This window comes from Protopterus annectens, chromosome 14.part0 (genome assembly GCF_019279795.1).
Source record: "Protopterus annectens isolate FY-2018-M chromosome 14.part0, PAN1.0, whole genome shotgun sequence".
In the NCBI taxonomy this organism is placed as follows: Eukaryota; Metazoa; Chordata; order Ceratodontiformes; family Protopteridae; genus Protopterus; species Protopterus annectens.
In genome coordinates this window covers 580,614,278-580,631,061 of record NC_056748.1, presented here as the reverse complement: position 1 = coordinate 580,631,061, position 16,784 = coordinate 580,614,278, and positions in this window count along the sequence as shown.

Below are 16,784 nucleotides of genomic sequence, written 5' to 3'. Positions count from 1 at the left end.
CAGTATAGGATCAACTAAATAGCATTCGCTATTTAGTCCATTCAATACTGTCATATAGACCATATATATATATATATATATATATATATATATATATATATATATATATATATATGTATGGGTCCCATTTAGGTGATTGAAGGTTCAGAACTTCGAATCTCATATGGCCAACGCCATATGGTCGAAGTATGAAATGTAGTATGATCGCGGAGTTGGTATATTTAAATAGCAGGGGATGTGGGATGAGAACTATTGCTGCTAAAAATATTGTAATTAATAACTGGGGTATTCTACAAGCACTGCCTGAACTCAGTGATATTATTGGTAGTAGACCCAAGTTGCTTATAAGAATTGTCCAAACTTAAAACAATGTTTGTATGATAGATATGAGATTCGCTAAAAATAATAAGTTAGTTGTTAAAAAACATGGTACATTTCCCTGACATAATTGCTCCTGCTGTAAATATATATTAACACAGACAGAATTCTTTCATCCTATGACTAAGTGGATATTTGTTCTTAATAAGTTTGTACTATGCACAACTTTGAATATTGTTTATTTAGCTACATGTAAAAAATTTGATAAATTATATGTTGGCAAAAGTAGTAGAGGATAAAAGGATAGAATCAATGAACATTGTTCTGATATATGAAGAAATATTAATACTAATGCACTGGAAAAATGTTATGGAAGGTGGATCAGAACTTAAATTTATGTATAGGATCAAAGAAATAGCAGAAAAAATAGAGGAGGTGATAGCAATAACTTAGAGATGGAGTATGAGTGGATAATACATTTACAAGCTGATACTGAAACAGGCATTAATGCTGCTGTGAATTTACAACTTGTTTTAAAACATAAACAGAAGACATTGAAATTATAATATATTTATGCATTTACACACACACACACACACACACACACACACACACACACACACACACACACACACACACACACACACATATTTTTTTAAATATGATTTTAAAACATTTATATGAAAGATTTTTTGTTTTATTTAAATAGTTAATTGGTAATTAGCTTTAATGGTGGAAGGCTGCATTAGATGATTGCAATTATGCTATTTAATGAGGTGCTTTTAACATTTTTGTAGTTTACACTGATGAAGGGTACTTCCCCAAAAATTTGTATCTAAGAACATTTTTGGCTTGCATTCTTCAAGCTGTTTTTTGTTGGTTTTGACAGTTTTCGTTATAACTGTGACTGGGTTTACCATTGCCTGGGTCCTCTTTGTTAGTTTTTAATTTATGATTTATGACATAGCTGAAGAACATTCTTAAACTGGAGCTGCTGACTCACTAGTAATGGTTGACAACACTCAGATTTTTGCATATTTAACAACTCTTCTAAGGTTGGATCTGTTGTTTAGAACCATAATATTTCTATCTCTTTTACTATAAGAAGCATCATCTTCTTCAAGGAAAGAACCTCTATTTGCTAGCAGCAGTAACAAACTGGGACCTTGTTTTTTTTCTGCCTTTTAGCTATCCAACCTTCTTTCTTTCAGGAGATTTAGTCAACATGGATGGTATGGCTGTTTGCTGGATTTAGTGTTGTTTTGCATTTTTTTTTTTTGGGAGGGGCTGCTTCTTCTGGTGATTCTTTTTCTCTTGCCCTTTTGCGGTTGGTTGATACATTTGAACTCCCCCATTTGAATTGCTTCAACCCCTGATCCCCCCAAATGTAAGACCAAATACCACTCCTATCTATTCTTAAAATACTAATTCATTTGATGTACAACCACGAGAAGAAAAACATTCTTCATGTGTGAAAATAGTAGGTACACAAACTGTAACCTTGTAGACAAGTAAGAGATAGAAAATATTTCTATAAACCAGGACATGAGACTGCTGACAGGAGAACCTTCACAAATGTTTTCTGAGATATTATTGTGAACCTATGATTCTTATTCTGCCAAACTTGTTCACTGTGAGGTCCAGCTCTACTGACACCCTTTATTCTTTTACTGTTGCAGTTTGCAAGCCAGTTAAATAACAGTACTTGTACCTTGGCTATGTTAACAGGTTTCTAAACAGGTGTATAAGAGAATCAAACTGCTGTGCAACAGTACAAATTGGTTTACAATAAGATATGTTAGGAACAGCAAAGGTCCAAAAGGAATATATAGATACTTGGACACAGTAAACTGTATTACTACAACAACCTGTACTGAGTGATATTTAAGCAATAACCCACGCCTGGGTGTGGGTAATGCTGGATTTACCCACGGTTGGTGTGGTTTGGTCACGAGGGCGAAGCCCGAGTGGCCAGACAAACACAACCGTGGGTTATTGCTATTATACAATGACATTATTTAAGAAAAAAACACTTACTTTTCTTAAATAATGTCATTGTATAATGCCTCTGTGCTGCCCTTCCGTAGCTCTCCGGTATCCTGTAGCAGTTCTGTTGTACTGCGCATGCATAAGTTTATGCAGTACATCAGAGCTGTGTGTAGAGGAAGCAACAGAGAAAGGAAGATCTCCGTTGCTTTTTTAAAGTTGTCTCGCTATGTTAAATGAGTTTAATATAGCGAGATATCTTTAAAAAAGCAACGGAGAAAGGAAGATCTCTGTTCCCTTTTTTAAAGCTGTCTCGCTATGTTAAACAAGTTTAACATAGCGAGACAGCTTTAAAAAAAGGAACGGAGAAAGGAAGATCTCCGTTGCTTTTTTTTAAGATATCTCGCTATGTTAAACTCATTTAACATAGCGAGATTACAGCAACGGAGCTCTTTCGTTCTCCATTGCTGCCTAACACAAAAAAAGTAAAGATTTATACTAATGGAAAAAGTCCAGGTGACCGGACCTTTTTCCATTAGTATAAGTCAGATTTACAGCGGGCACGCTGACTAATCAACGTGCACATTTTGGAATATTATTGGGGGGGGGCATTGTATAATCATCTATCATTTCTCTTCAGAAGAAACATTCACCTTAGAGTTCCTATTTTAGCCACAGGAATCACAGGAATTCCAAGGCAACTGGATCTTCTGACCATTTATGCCTTGTTACTAACTTAGGCTGTACATCCCTTTTCCAGGAAGCCTGGGGTGAATTTTTGGGTACTCATCCAATCATCAAGGTTCTATTTAAGGGATGACAGTGTGTCACACTGCTTAATCTGTAGGGGTGATCTGTTTCATAGGTGGGGAAGTATTGGGCAATGAACCTATCTCTTCATCCAAATTTATTTATCTGCTGGTGAATATTTATGTTTCTGTTTCTAGTATTTTTGGAACTATTAGACTTGTTGGAGATACAAAAGATCCAGGACAACTGATGCCCTAATTGCACAGAAGGCAAGCATAAATCTCCTGTCAGGAACTTATAAGATACTTTATAAAGAGTCACTGATTTCACTCTTTCTTAGTAGCTCAGCATCTTTCTGTTTGATGTGTCTAGTGAGGTACATCCTGAAAGGAGAATTTAACTCAATAATTGGTCTGATCCATGCAGAATATAAGGAAATTAAGACCTCTAAGATTCTGGATTATATTCCCTTGGCAGTTAGCTGTGCTAAGTAGAAGCACATACTAAAAGTATCACAGTATAAAAGTCTAAGTAGAAGACAACTTCTGTTTATAGGTTCATACTAAGCCTATGGCCAATAGAGACCACATCACCAAATACATGTGGGAGATTAACAGCATTCACCCGTTAAGCAGACTTTACTCACATATCCCTGGTGATGATTTGTTGTCACATGATCGAAACAGAAATAGTTATCAGTTCTTGTTCCAAGGACCCTAACAATGGTTTCATTTTTGAAGCTGAGTATTGTCTATGCTGTATGCTAAGGGGAGAGTTTGTCTGCCAAATATTAAAATATTAAATGTTTACATTTAATTTGAGCCCTTTCCTCAGTAAACAAGGTATTTATGAATGTAAGTTCTTTCTGAAGCTTTAGGATGTCATAAGGGGTTTGACAATAACCCCCAGCTTGCATTTGTTTGCAAAATTAGTTAACCAGAGGTCTTGGTTTCTGGTCTAGAGATGAGATTAGTAAATGCTGAAAAGGAGGGATGCCAGTACTGAGTCACTTTGTAAAGAGGCACCTACAATTTGAATTTTATGAACTCTGGCTTCTATCCACTTTGTTATATATCTTAGCACATAAGAATAAATCTGTAAAACATTAAGCTTACTTACGACAGCATTAGGTATTGGGAATGAGCAAAGGGGTCATCGTGATTTGAATCTGGGACCTCTTACCCTCAAAGTGAGAATCATGCCCTTAGACCAATGAGTTAGGTTATAAGAGGATCACACAGGCTGCCAATTTCTTTAGAAAATATTACCAAAAGGTGATGCTATAGCATTCATGTTAACATTCTGGTGAGTAGCTCACAGAAAGACTTGTCATTCCAAGCTCTGCTGTGTTCCTCTTTGCATAGCTTCAGAAGGTGTATCTGATTTTGCCAGTGACTGTATGACATTAAAATTCACAATTCTGGCTCAGCTTGGCATGAGCTACAGTTAACAGTCAAGAATTCAAGTCATGGATTTTTTATCAAGAAGATTAATACCATCTTGTTGCATGGTATAAAATGTCTTGCTAGGACATTCTTAAAGCCTGACACCAGTGTGTTTTCTTAACTTGTGAAGCTAGTAATAATAGAAACATTTTAAACAGAAGCTATCAACTGTTGACTAAACATGGGTGAACCCGATTGTTTCCAGAATTATAAAGACCAAGTAAACGTGAACATTTCACCTAACAGCAGCCAAGACCTTATAAGTACTTACTCTAAAGTATCTCCTTGCAAGAAAAGAAAAAATTGTGAATGTCCTAAATACAGTATCCTGAGACACATATAGACATTGCTCCCACCCCCAGAAAAGCAACATATGAATTGCATCATGAACAGATTTGTTGGTCATGCTGTAACACTGCAATTAATGTAAAAGATAAAAAAGCAGTGCGGTTTACCCTGCACTAAACATATAAAAGCTATTACTAAATTATTTAAAATCAATGCAAATTTTAAAGATCATTACTTTATTTTGTGTGAGACTGGAACTCAGTTATTAATCATTCTTATGAAAGAGCAAATAATTCTACAAATAAAGCTATAAACTTATCCAAAGTTATTGTAGGTTTGCAAACAAAATACATTTCTGATCCCATAAGATTTTCTTCTACACATATGAATAGATTCACTTATTATTCACCCTGTTACGAATCATGGTCAAGAATAGATTTTTGTCTGCTATCCAATAAATTACTGCCTCTTGTTACAAACTTCATTACAAAGCCATGCTCACTATCAGACCATTTAAAAATCCAACTTCATCTTTTTAAAATCCTCTTCCTAATAAAAAAATACCTGACTGACAACTGGATTTTAAATCTTTTTCTTCTACAAAATCAAGAAGTAGTGAACAAAATAAATAAAGTCATATCAGATTTCTGTATTAATATCACTGAAAAAAATATAAAACTGGACATTCAGTTGGAAGCTCTAAAAACCCAATTAAGAGATTTATTAATTAACAGAGCAGTTTTCTACAAAAAACTCCCAAACCAAAAGGAAAATGAAATTAAAAAGTACAACATTTATCAAAGCCGATTAATTCAAAATGATGACCCAAATGTAGAAGCTTAAATAAAAAAAATGAAGAGGTGAATGTATTGTACTTCTCTCTAGATATCATGGAATGAAAATAAAGTGTTAGTCCAGCATTGAGTGGGATCAGGCCCCCTCAAAACTTCTATCCAAACTAGTTATTAAACAGCAGACCCCCCAGCCTCTACATATATGTGTTAAAGTTTGCCAGTCTAACATGTAACAGTACTACAGACATTATTCTAATCTTTAAAAGCTTTTTTTTTCAAAAATGTGTATGAAACTGAACAGTTTTTACTGAAAGAAAATTATGGTTTTATTTAGATCAAATAAATATCCCCAAATAATGATTACAAATTACAAAAATTATAAGTGTCATCAATAACCTAAACAATGAGAAAGAATATGGCCCTGATGGATTTATGTCAGAATTTTATAAGAATTTTGAAAAAAAAACAAGTTTCAAAAATCTTATTACTTCTTTTTAATTATATTAATTATAGTGGCATTCAGATCTTTATATTTATAGAGCAAAAACAATTCTAATACTTAAATCAATTTCATAAATATGAAGTTTCTAACTATGAACCCATTGGAATAATTAATTCAGCTATAAAGGTAAATGTTATAATATTTTGTAACAGATTGAAAAAGATTTTGACAAAAAATAATTTCTTTCAACTAATAAGGATTCTTGAATAACAGACAACAGATCAAGCAATAACTTTTGAATCATTACAAATGCTAACTAAGAACTACAGGACCAACATATATGTTTTGATTACAGACAAAACAAAAGTTTTTGATAACAGCAAGCTAAAATTTATTCTTGCAGCATTAGTTAAATTTATTTTCCCTGAAAAATTCATTCATATTTATCAGAATGTGATTTCGGTCCTCATATCACACCAATAAATATCCTCATCATATAAATTATATACTAAAATAAAATTAAAGGCACTGTATGTATATGCCTCACTCTGAATGTGATCAGTCGATATCAAAGAATAAAATAAAAAACATAATTAAATATTAAGCTTATCCCTTTGAAAAAAGATGTGTTATTCGCAGGTTATAATAAGTATTAATACATATTTTACTCCACTTTAAAAGAATAATGCAATCATATATATCCTGATAATTACACAGCTTGTGGAATACCTGTTGCAGATTTGTTTGATATATTTTGGAATTATAAATTTACTGAAAAACTGTGAGCTGTTTTACAGCAAGTAGTATATGCTCTACTGCATTTACCTCCTGCAAAAAATTAATCCATCAAATTGAGCTTGCTCATTATTATTTTGCTTTGACAAAATTATACATAGCAAAAAAAGAAAGAAAGAAAGAAAGAAAGAAAAAGAAAGAAAAAGAAAAAAGAAAGAAAACATATGTAATCAATTATATGTCTTTTAACTTCTCTTTATGTTCATTTATTTTAATATCATTTACTTAGATTCTGTACTATCAACATCTAGGCCTTAACTGTCATTTTGAAGAGAGTTTGAGTGATAAATCATGTACTTGAAGTTCTAGTCTGGAATACCTTATGTGTAAATATTGGAAAGAAATTTTACTTTACAAACGTATTTCATGTAACAAAAAGAAGAATACCATGGTCAAAAATAGAAAGTGTAATCCCCAGCAAAGTAAGAGCTCCCTCATCAAACTAAACAAACAACTTTTATATAACCAAAAACCAAAGTATGACCCAGAGACATTGTCCTTAGCGCTTTCGTTCGTTTGATACAGAACTTCTTCAGAAACAACCTTTATATCCCACATAATGACAGCCTTATGTTAAATAGTATAATTTATGAACCTAAGAACATCCATCTACCATCCAGATACAGATGGGATAGTTAAATATTTCAAAAAAGCCATAATGATAATGTTGTATGAAAAAGGGAATATCTTGAAACTCACTTTTATCCTATGTCTTGCCATCAGAAAATGATCATAGCCATCTATGTGGTTTCCCTTTGAACTATTTTATGGATACAAATAAAGAAATACAGTAAACTCTCAGTTAACCGGAACTCAAGCAAACAGCACTCTCAAGCAACCAGAAAAAAAAATTGAAGGAATACAGTACAATTTTCATGTGTTGCACTTTCTGCCCCCCCGCCCCCAGAAATACACCTTATGTCTTTAGAGTTTTAGAGTTTTGAAATTCTCTCTCTGCCCAACCTGAGAACAAGTCAAACCAAACAAATAGTACAGGGTACAGTATTAGTTAGGCCTGTTTTTAATAGTAACTCTCAAGCAACCAGAAACAGTTATCCAGCATCTACCAATCCCCATGGATGCTGGTTAACTGAGAGTTTATTGTGAACTGATGTAGCAAAATAAATATGGGGATAGATTGCTGTTCTTTACCATAGCATAATGGATAATGTGGTCAAAATAGAAAAGTTAGAAGCTTTACTGACATTAGAACACATATTAAGTTCATATTTACAAAAAGTCCTTCAGTCAGAATATTTTGTCCTGAAGACTAGATGATAGTGATTGCATTAGCAACAGAAAAGTCATTCCTAGCATCCTGCCATGGGTACTTATGAAGCAGTAAAGAGTTTAGGCCTATTTCAACTATAAACTACCCCAACCTGACAAGTGAAATCAACAGAAGAATCTGTTATGGGAATGTTCTTAAGAGGTAGGTTGTTAGGGAAATAGTGGTTACTTGTATCTCAAGACAGGTTGTGGGGCCTAACACTGACTAAGAGAAAGAAGAGGGAATTATGTCAATATGTTTTGTTTTCATTTATATAAATGTATGATTGCCTATGTCATATGTGATAATTTAATAAAGATGTTTCTTGTTAAATAAAACAGAGATAAAGAAGAGAGGAAACATTATCTGTTCACCAAAGGGGGAAATAATGATGTTTATTTATGCAGTGAATCTGGGTTTTATTGATAATCTTTACTGCAAGACATCAGTATCAAGACATTGCCAGTGGAACGTCCCATAACTGCTGAGCTCCATTTTCAACAGATGTCAAGTCTATTAGATTAAATTAATACACTGCATCCTGTGCTAGCAGCCTTCTCAACAGCACCTCTCTACTCTCTTCAAGCTACTTCATAATGTTTCCATCAGGGTCTTCTGTTGCTGGACCTGACGGATGTGCCTTCCTCTGATATTACAAATCTTTCCTCAGGACCTGATGAATGTTTTCTTCAGACAACACAAAACTTTCCTCAGGACCTGACTATGTGTTCTTCAGATATCTGTGTGCAGCAGATACTCTAGCATTCCCAGAATATGACAGCATAAATGCACTTAATTCCTCATACCTCCAGCACGCATCAACATTTTTTGCCCTCAAACTTTAATCTGGCCACAATATAATACCATCTATGTAGTATTCTCTACAACTGATCTCAAAAATGACCCAAACACTGCAATCTGAATACAGGCCTTTTTCCTTCTTTGCAGCCTTCTGTTATTTTTTTTTACTTAATGTGCTTTATTAAATATTTCCAGTATGAGATGCTATGACATCAATTAACAAAAAGTAAATGCTATCACAGTCACAGTTCAGTTTAGACAGTGAATGATGATGACATGAGTAAATACTAGTAGCAGGCTGGGAAATTTAGGAGGTGTAGTTTATATTGCAGAATCACAATGAACAAGTCCAAAGTCTAAAAGAGTTTTGTAATAATAATAATAATACAGTGTAAGTAGCATATAAGAATATGAAGTTAATTTAATCCCTCCTTAATGTCCTTTCTGAATGCTGTTCCCTAGACCCATAAAATCATTAAAAATGTAAGGTGGTTTTATTCTATATGTCAGAAGGGGTCTACTTCATATGATCGAAAGTTCATTTGACAGAAACTCATTTGACTGAGACAAAAACACCGAAATTTCAAAACACTGAAAACCCATTTGACTGAAAACTCATAACACCTAAACATGAAATTTCAAGGATTATGCCCTTTTCCCCACTGTAGTGCGATTCTAGAGTTAGAATATGTAGTTAGGGGTGTGTGGGGGGCGTGGGGGGCACAGCCCCCCACATACTTCAGACATTTTAAACCATAAACATGAATACTTATAACTGCAATGAATAACTCTTTGCAAAAAACAATATTTACCTAAACTATGGGGGGGCTATGCCACCCATACACCCCCAGTGTAGGGGGCTGTGCCCCCCACACCCCCAGCTATATATTCTAACTCCATGATCGCACTACAGTGGGGAAAAGGGCATATATCTTTAACTGTAATGTCTAGGTGTTATGAGTTTTCAGTCAAATGGGTTTTTGGTGTTTTGAAATTTCAGTGTTATGGTCTCAATCAAATTAGTTTCTATCAAATGAACTTTTGATCATATGAAGTAGACCCGTCAGATGGTATGGATTTTCCATTTTACTTTGTTAATGGGCACAGAGTGGGTTCTCTACTTTTATATGGAGTAGCTGATGTTTTCCATGATTTCAGTAGGAGGGGTCGTCCTGATAATGTCTTGATATTGTCTGATTTATTCGTGCATTTAAGAGATTTAATACAGAAAATACATGATCTTTATAAACCAATAATGAAGTTAATGCTCATAGCTAAAACAAACTGTGCTGTACGCCATATCATTTCTAACATATGCTCTACCTATTACATGGTCTAGATCTGCTCATAACAGTCCATTTTCTGGACAATTGCTGCTGGCACTGACATTTATTTTATTAATACACAAGCATAAGCAGACTCAAAAAGTACTTATTACAATTCCATTTTGATAAAATTTAGAAGATTCACAATAGTTAATCCACATCACAGTACTCCCATTACATAACATCAATTTGCGTTAAGATCAATGAAAGAAATAGATTACAGAAAGTCAGTAAGACCAAAAAAGTTAGAAGTCTGATAAAACAAATGAACAGAGTAATCAAGACTATTAACAGAAATTCATGTGATATAACAGAATTAAATAGGATAGATTACTGTGCAGTTAAATTAATAACCGATAACGTCTTACCACAAAAACACAGAGCAATAATGATAGTAAGGGAAAGGAAGGGAAGCAATCAAATGCCATCATGGAAGCATCAGACATTAAAGCAATTAAGACAAGAAGTATCACTGCTAGAAGAGTACAGAAGAGGGAACGGATCAACAAAAATGCTTAGAAAGGTAGACATAATAAAAACAATGTGCAGTATCCGAACAGATCAGGATATATCATACACTATTACAAATAATAAACTAAAGATATCAGTACAGGCAAAAAAACTTATAAGATAGGCAGATAAATACATAGGAAAAGTACAAAATGTTCAATTAATTTATGACCCAAAACTTTTAAAGAGAATTTGGAAACAAGGTAAAAGGGATATAAATACCAACAAAAAAAGAAGAAGAAATATACTCATTTTGGAGAAATGTTTATGTGGAGCATAACAAATATGTATACCAAATGGATAGAACAAGTAAAAAAAAGTAAGAAGTTCAAATGTACAGGATGTGAAATGGGATGAAGTAAGGGCCAGAGAAATTGAAATAAAATTGAGAAAAGCTCCTAAATGGAAAACCCCAGGCCCGGATGCAGTACCAAACTTCTGGCTAAAAATATTAACATCTTTACAGGAAGATTTAGCCCTGAGTTAGAAGTTTTTATATGTGCATCCCTAACAGACACCAACCTGGTTAATAACAGGAAAAATAATATTCCTCCTTAAGAGTGAACCTGCAAGCAACCCTAAAAACTATAGACCAATAACTTGCCTTCTGACAATATGTAAACTAAATACTGGAACTGATACTGATATAGTTTATAATTAATAAGAAGAAAACTCAATCATGGCAATAGAACAAAAGGGTGATAAGTGAAAGTCATATGGAACAAAGGATCATTTGTTGTTAAAGTAAATCATAATGGAGAATTGTATAAAAGGGAAGAATCTAAGTATGGCATGAATAGATTACAAAACAAATTTGACAGAATCCCACATTCATGGATAAAGGAGTGCTTACAGATGTATATGATTCACCCTGCATTGCTTGATTACATTACAGTAACCATGAAACAGTGGCAAACCACTTTGCAGTAAAGCCATAATAAAGAACAAATTATTATTCCAGGCATGAAAATTCAAAGGGGATATTCCCTAGTGACTCTCTGTCACCACTGCTCTTTTATCTTGCCCTTAACCCATTAAGCTGTCTACTTAAGGGATTAGGTCATATTTACAATTTGGCTTCCAGAAAATAAAAAAGTGTAAAGACTTCTTATCTTCTTTTTGTGGGGATTTAAAACTGTATTGATTGTCAGATGAAGAACTAAAAGCACAAATGTAAGTGGTCAAAACTTTCTCAAATGATATAAAATATGTCATTTGGTCCTGATAAATGTGCAAAAGCAACATTTAAAGCAGGAAAGCTGCAGCACCAAGAAAATATCAGTCTGGGACAGGAATGTGTTATAAAGGAACATAAGCAGGAGGGAGTGTATAAATATTTGGGAATTGATAAAGGTTCAACAATAAAACATGAGCAAATGTGAACAAAACTTAGTAAGGAATATTATAGAAGACTAAAATGAATACTGAAAACAACCCTGACATCTAGGAACAAAGTCCACGCTATAAACCAATTTGTTTTTAAGTTTTGGGGTGACTGACTGCCCCAAAAGATATTCAATCACTTGGTCAGGAAAACAAGAAAAATGCTTCATAGTTATCAAATGATTTATAAAAATGAATGTAAACCAAGATTATATAGTCCTCATTCTGAATAAGGTATAGGCCTTTGCAAAACTGATTACATATATATATCTGCAATCGAAGAACTGCATACGTCTGCTGATATCACAAGATGCAAACATAGTGAAATTTTTAAAACATGAGGAGAACAAGTCTATGATGACTTCCCTGCTTAGTTTAGCAGAGTAATATCGGTGTCAAGCAGGAATAGAAATCAAAGCAGAAGTAGACAAAAATCAGACAGCAGCTGAATGTGCCAAAAAACAAAAGAAACAATGTAAGATGAAGGATTAGATGACAAGGCAAGTTATGTGGAAAAGGCATAAATATAGTTGCAAGAATAGAAAACTCCTGGAACAACCTCATGTAAATCAGGATCTGATGCAGGAATAGTTAAGGAGAGGTGACTTTAAGCCAAAAGATGAAAGGTTAATATTGGCAGCCCATGACAGTAAACTACGTACAAGATAGTCCATTAAACATGAAGGAAAAACAAACAAATACAGGTTTTGTAAAATAGAACTGGAAGCATTCGCACATCTTCTTGCTGGGTATAATACACTAATGGCAGAGGGACTGTACTGAAAGACATAATCATTTGGCAAAACTGTACCATTGAGGCTTATGCAGACATTACAGTACGCAACTGAAGTAGCTGAAGGATTGGAAGCCTGAGTCACAAAGCATTATAGAGAATGATGAAGTTTATATCACATGAGATCACACATTACCAACAAATAAACAAACAGATGTGAGAAAAACAGATGGAGTAGTCCATGAAAAGAATGCAAAAGTAACATTGATAATTGAAATTGCTACACCCAGTTATCACAGTGTCTTCTGTACAGAGAGACACAAAGTCACAATACACCAGAATTTGCAGGCAGAAATGAGAGCAATGTGGAAGAAGGATACCCAGACAGTTCCAAAAGTGGGTACATATTATATCATCCAATGCTTAATTTATCAAAAACCTAATCGCCAAACCCTAATCACTGAACTACATATTCACTGAATGAACTAGTCATCGAAAGATTTTACTTGGCCATCCTGAAAAAAAAATTGTGTGATTGACATGCTGAGTGGTAGTGATTTACCCAGTACCTCAATGTAGTGTGATCTTGGAGTGCGTCTATATTACATAATCAAACTTTTAAAAGTTCGAACGTCATATGGTTGACACCATATGATCGAACTTTTAAAAGTTCAAAAATGTAATAAAAATAAATAAATCAAAGAAAAAACCTACCTGAATGGTTTAAGCAGGGACCCAAGCCCCCCTGCACCCCCTACACCCCCTTTCTTTAAATATACCAACTCCGAGATCGCACTACAGTGCAGAAAAGGGAAATCTTTCCATTCCGCTCTGTACAGAGATCTCAGTTGAAATGTTTGAACTTTTAAAAGTTCATTCATATGGTAATGACCATATGATGTTTGAACAATTAAAAGTTCGACAACATGATATAGACCCTCTTATAGTTGGTATATTTAATTTGCAGGGGGTGTGGGGGACAGAGGGGGCACAGCTCCCCCTGCAAAAATGCAAAAAAAAGTTTATCTTTTGAGATGTCGGCCAACTAAAACATTTCAATAATTTCCAGTTTGATGAATAGGTCATTCAGTGAATAGGTAGTTCAGCGATTAGGGTTTGATGATTAGTTGCTTGATAAATTAAGAAATCTATGATATGATACAGACCTCCAATAGTAGCAGGAGCGAGTGGTCTCATGAAAAATAATTTAGAGTCATATTTAGATATGCTATTAATACATGTAACTCAGTATGAATTGCAGGAGTCAGTTCTGGGCACACAGTGGGTGTTGCAAAGAGCACTTTTGGCTAGTATCAAAGACTGAAACAACACTAATTTCATGAACTTTAATCATATTTTGACTTAGGAATGGGGTCCATTCCTGTCATATTAGAATACCAAAAGACATGGAAAAATTAAATTGTGAGAAGCCATAACATCAAAGAGGAACTATTAAACATTAACTTTATATACCAAAGAAAACATCCCTACAAGTGGGACAGCATTTCAGCACACCCTAGCTTCTCTAAATGTATTAACTCTGAGATGTTTTAACCTTGGGGTTAATGAAAAAAATGTTCTTACTATCCATAGGTCTGTAATTGCCATAAATGTAAAGAACACAATTTGACAATTCACAATGCACACAAATCAATGGCAATTAAAGCCAAACAATTTTAACATCAGGACCGCGCCATACATCATCAGTGGGATATATTTCTATAAGAACAAGATATCTGATTAAGGTGAGAGACAAAAAATATAAGAAAAGGAAGAGAGGTTGAACTACAACTTTGAAAACTGAAATAAACAAGATGGAAAACAGATTAAGCATAGTGTTAGACAATATCAAGAAAAATTTGAAGAACATTTATATAAAGATATTGGGCATAATAGGAAACATTTTTATAGATACATAAGATGTGGAATGAGTAAAGACACACAAATAGATAAACTGCGTGCAGATTCGAAAATTTATTCTCAGACACAACTGATTATAGATATTGTGACAAAAGGAGATACTGCCAACCCAGCTATCTGGAGTTTTGTAAATAATTATATGTCATTCGTGAATATTAATATGATTTATATAGAAGTGTGACAGAGGAAGATACTGCCAGCACAGCTGTCTCGAATTTTGTAAATGATTATATGTCAGTTGTGAATGTCAACATGATTCATATGCTTTTGTTACAAATGTATTAGAACTGTATGTTATGTGTATATCAAACTGCTGGTACAGACGTGTGTGTGAAAAAGGTTTGTATAGTACTGAGCTTAAAGAAGTATCCACAGTGTACCCACCTAGAAAAGAACAGAAATGTATATAAACTACTGTTACTGTGAAAATGTATATGTTTCAATAGTGGGAACTAGCACATAGAAAGTTAACTTGCAAAACTTCAGAAAAATAGTTGAAAGTAAATTATTTTATAACTGCACCATAAAAGAGATGTTATGTTTCAGTTTTAGTGCAACAGGAGACATAATGTGCAGAACTAGAAGTTTTTTGTATTGTCTTTAGATGTAGAGGAATGTCAATTATTTTACGACTTCCACCATTTACCTTAGCTGTAAGAGAAGTCCTTGTTTATGTATTTTCACAGAGAGATGTTAATACTACCAATGGCAGTGGGGGTTTTCACCTGGGATAGTTAGATGACAAAAAGTGATGTCATGCTGCAAGTATCCCAGCAGCAGTGTTTGAGATATTAATTCAATAACTCTCTGAGAGAGGTAGACCATTTTGTATTTTGTCTTTGACCTGACAGTATCAGCTGGAAAACCCACTCACCATATCTGTCTTGCTTTGCTCTGTAAGTAAGATAACTAGGGTACAGTAATTTCTTTTAGATATAGTCAGGAATATATCTGAGTTTAATTTAGATGTTTTTCTTTATTTATTTGAGACTGTCCTACAATGTTGTTTTAAGTATTTCCTGTGATTTTGAACTCTGAAGTCACTATGATTATTTAGTGAGTATTTTCTTGTTCTTCTATTATTTATTATTAAATATATTTAAACCTTTCATTGTGGCTGGCCTGTCTGGAGATATTTCAGCTCTTAGGTCACTTACATATCTATTTGGTGACACTGTGCAGGCCACTACTAACAGCCTCGCTCTTAGTCAAACTACCATTTGGATTAATGGTAACATTACACAGTAAGACTGGACACCCTTTGATAAGGACCTTAGAGTAGCTGATAAGTAATGGCTGGTGGCAGTGAGAACTACCCTATAGTCTGGGCAGAAGGGAGCATAACTAGTAGACCTGTGCAAGCCTTTCCAGGTGTGTATGTGTGTGTATAAATCAAATGTGAAAGAGTGTGTGTGTCAGCTACTTGGGCATGGAAACAAAGCAATGGTTGGACAGAGAGGGTGCCGGAGGACTTGGCTTGCTTACGACTTCCACCATTTGCCTTAGATGTAAGGGAAGTCCTTGTTTGCGTATTTTCAGAGAGAGATGTTAAATGCAACCAGCGGCAGTGTGGGTTTTCAGCTGGGATAGTCGGACAACAAGAAGTGATGTCATGCTGCAAGTATCCCAGCAACGATATATGAGATATTAATTTAATAACTCTCTGAGAGAGGTAGAGCATTTTGTATTTTGTCTTTACCTACTCACCACATCTGTCTTGATTTGCTCTATAAGTAAGTTAACTAGGTACAGTAATTTCTTTTAGATATAGTAAGGAATATAGCTGAGTTTAATTTAGATGTTTTCCTTTATTTATTTGAGACTGTCCTGCGGATGACAAGTACACACACAGTAAAGTGCAATTTCCCTTAAGAGCACACAGTGACAACAGTCAGTCTGGGTCTAGTTTTTCCCTCTTTCTCCAGATCCCCACTAAGACTCCCCACTGGCACAGCTATAGAGTTGAGATCTCAGCTGAGTGGCCAAGCCAAGACCTCCAGCACCCTCTCCGTCCAACCAGTGCT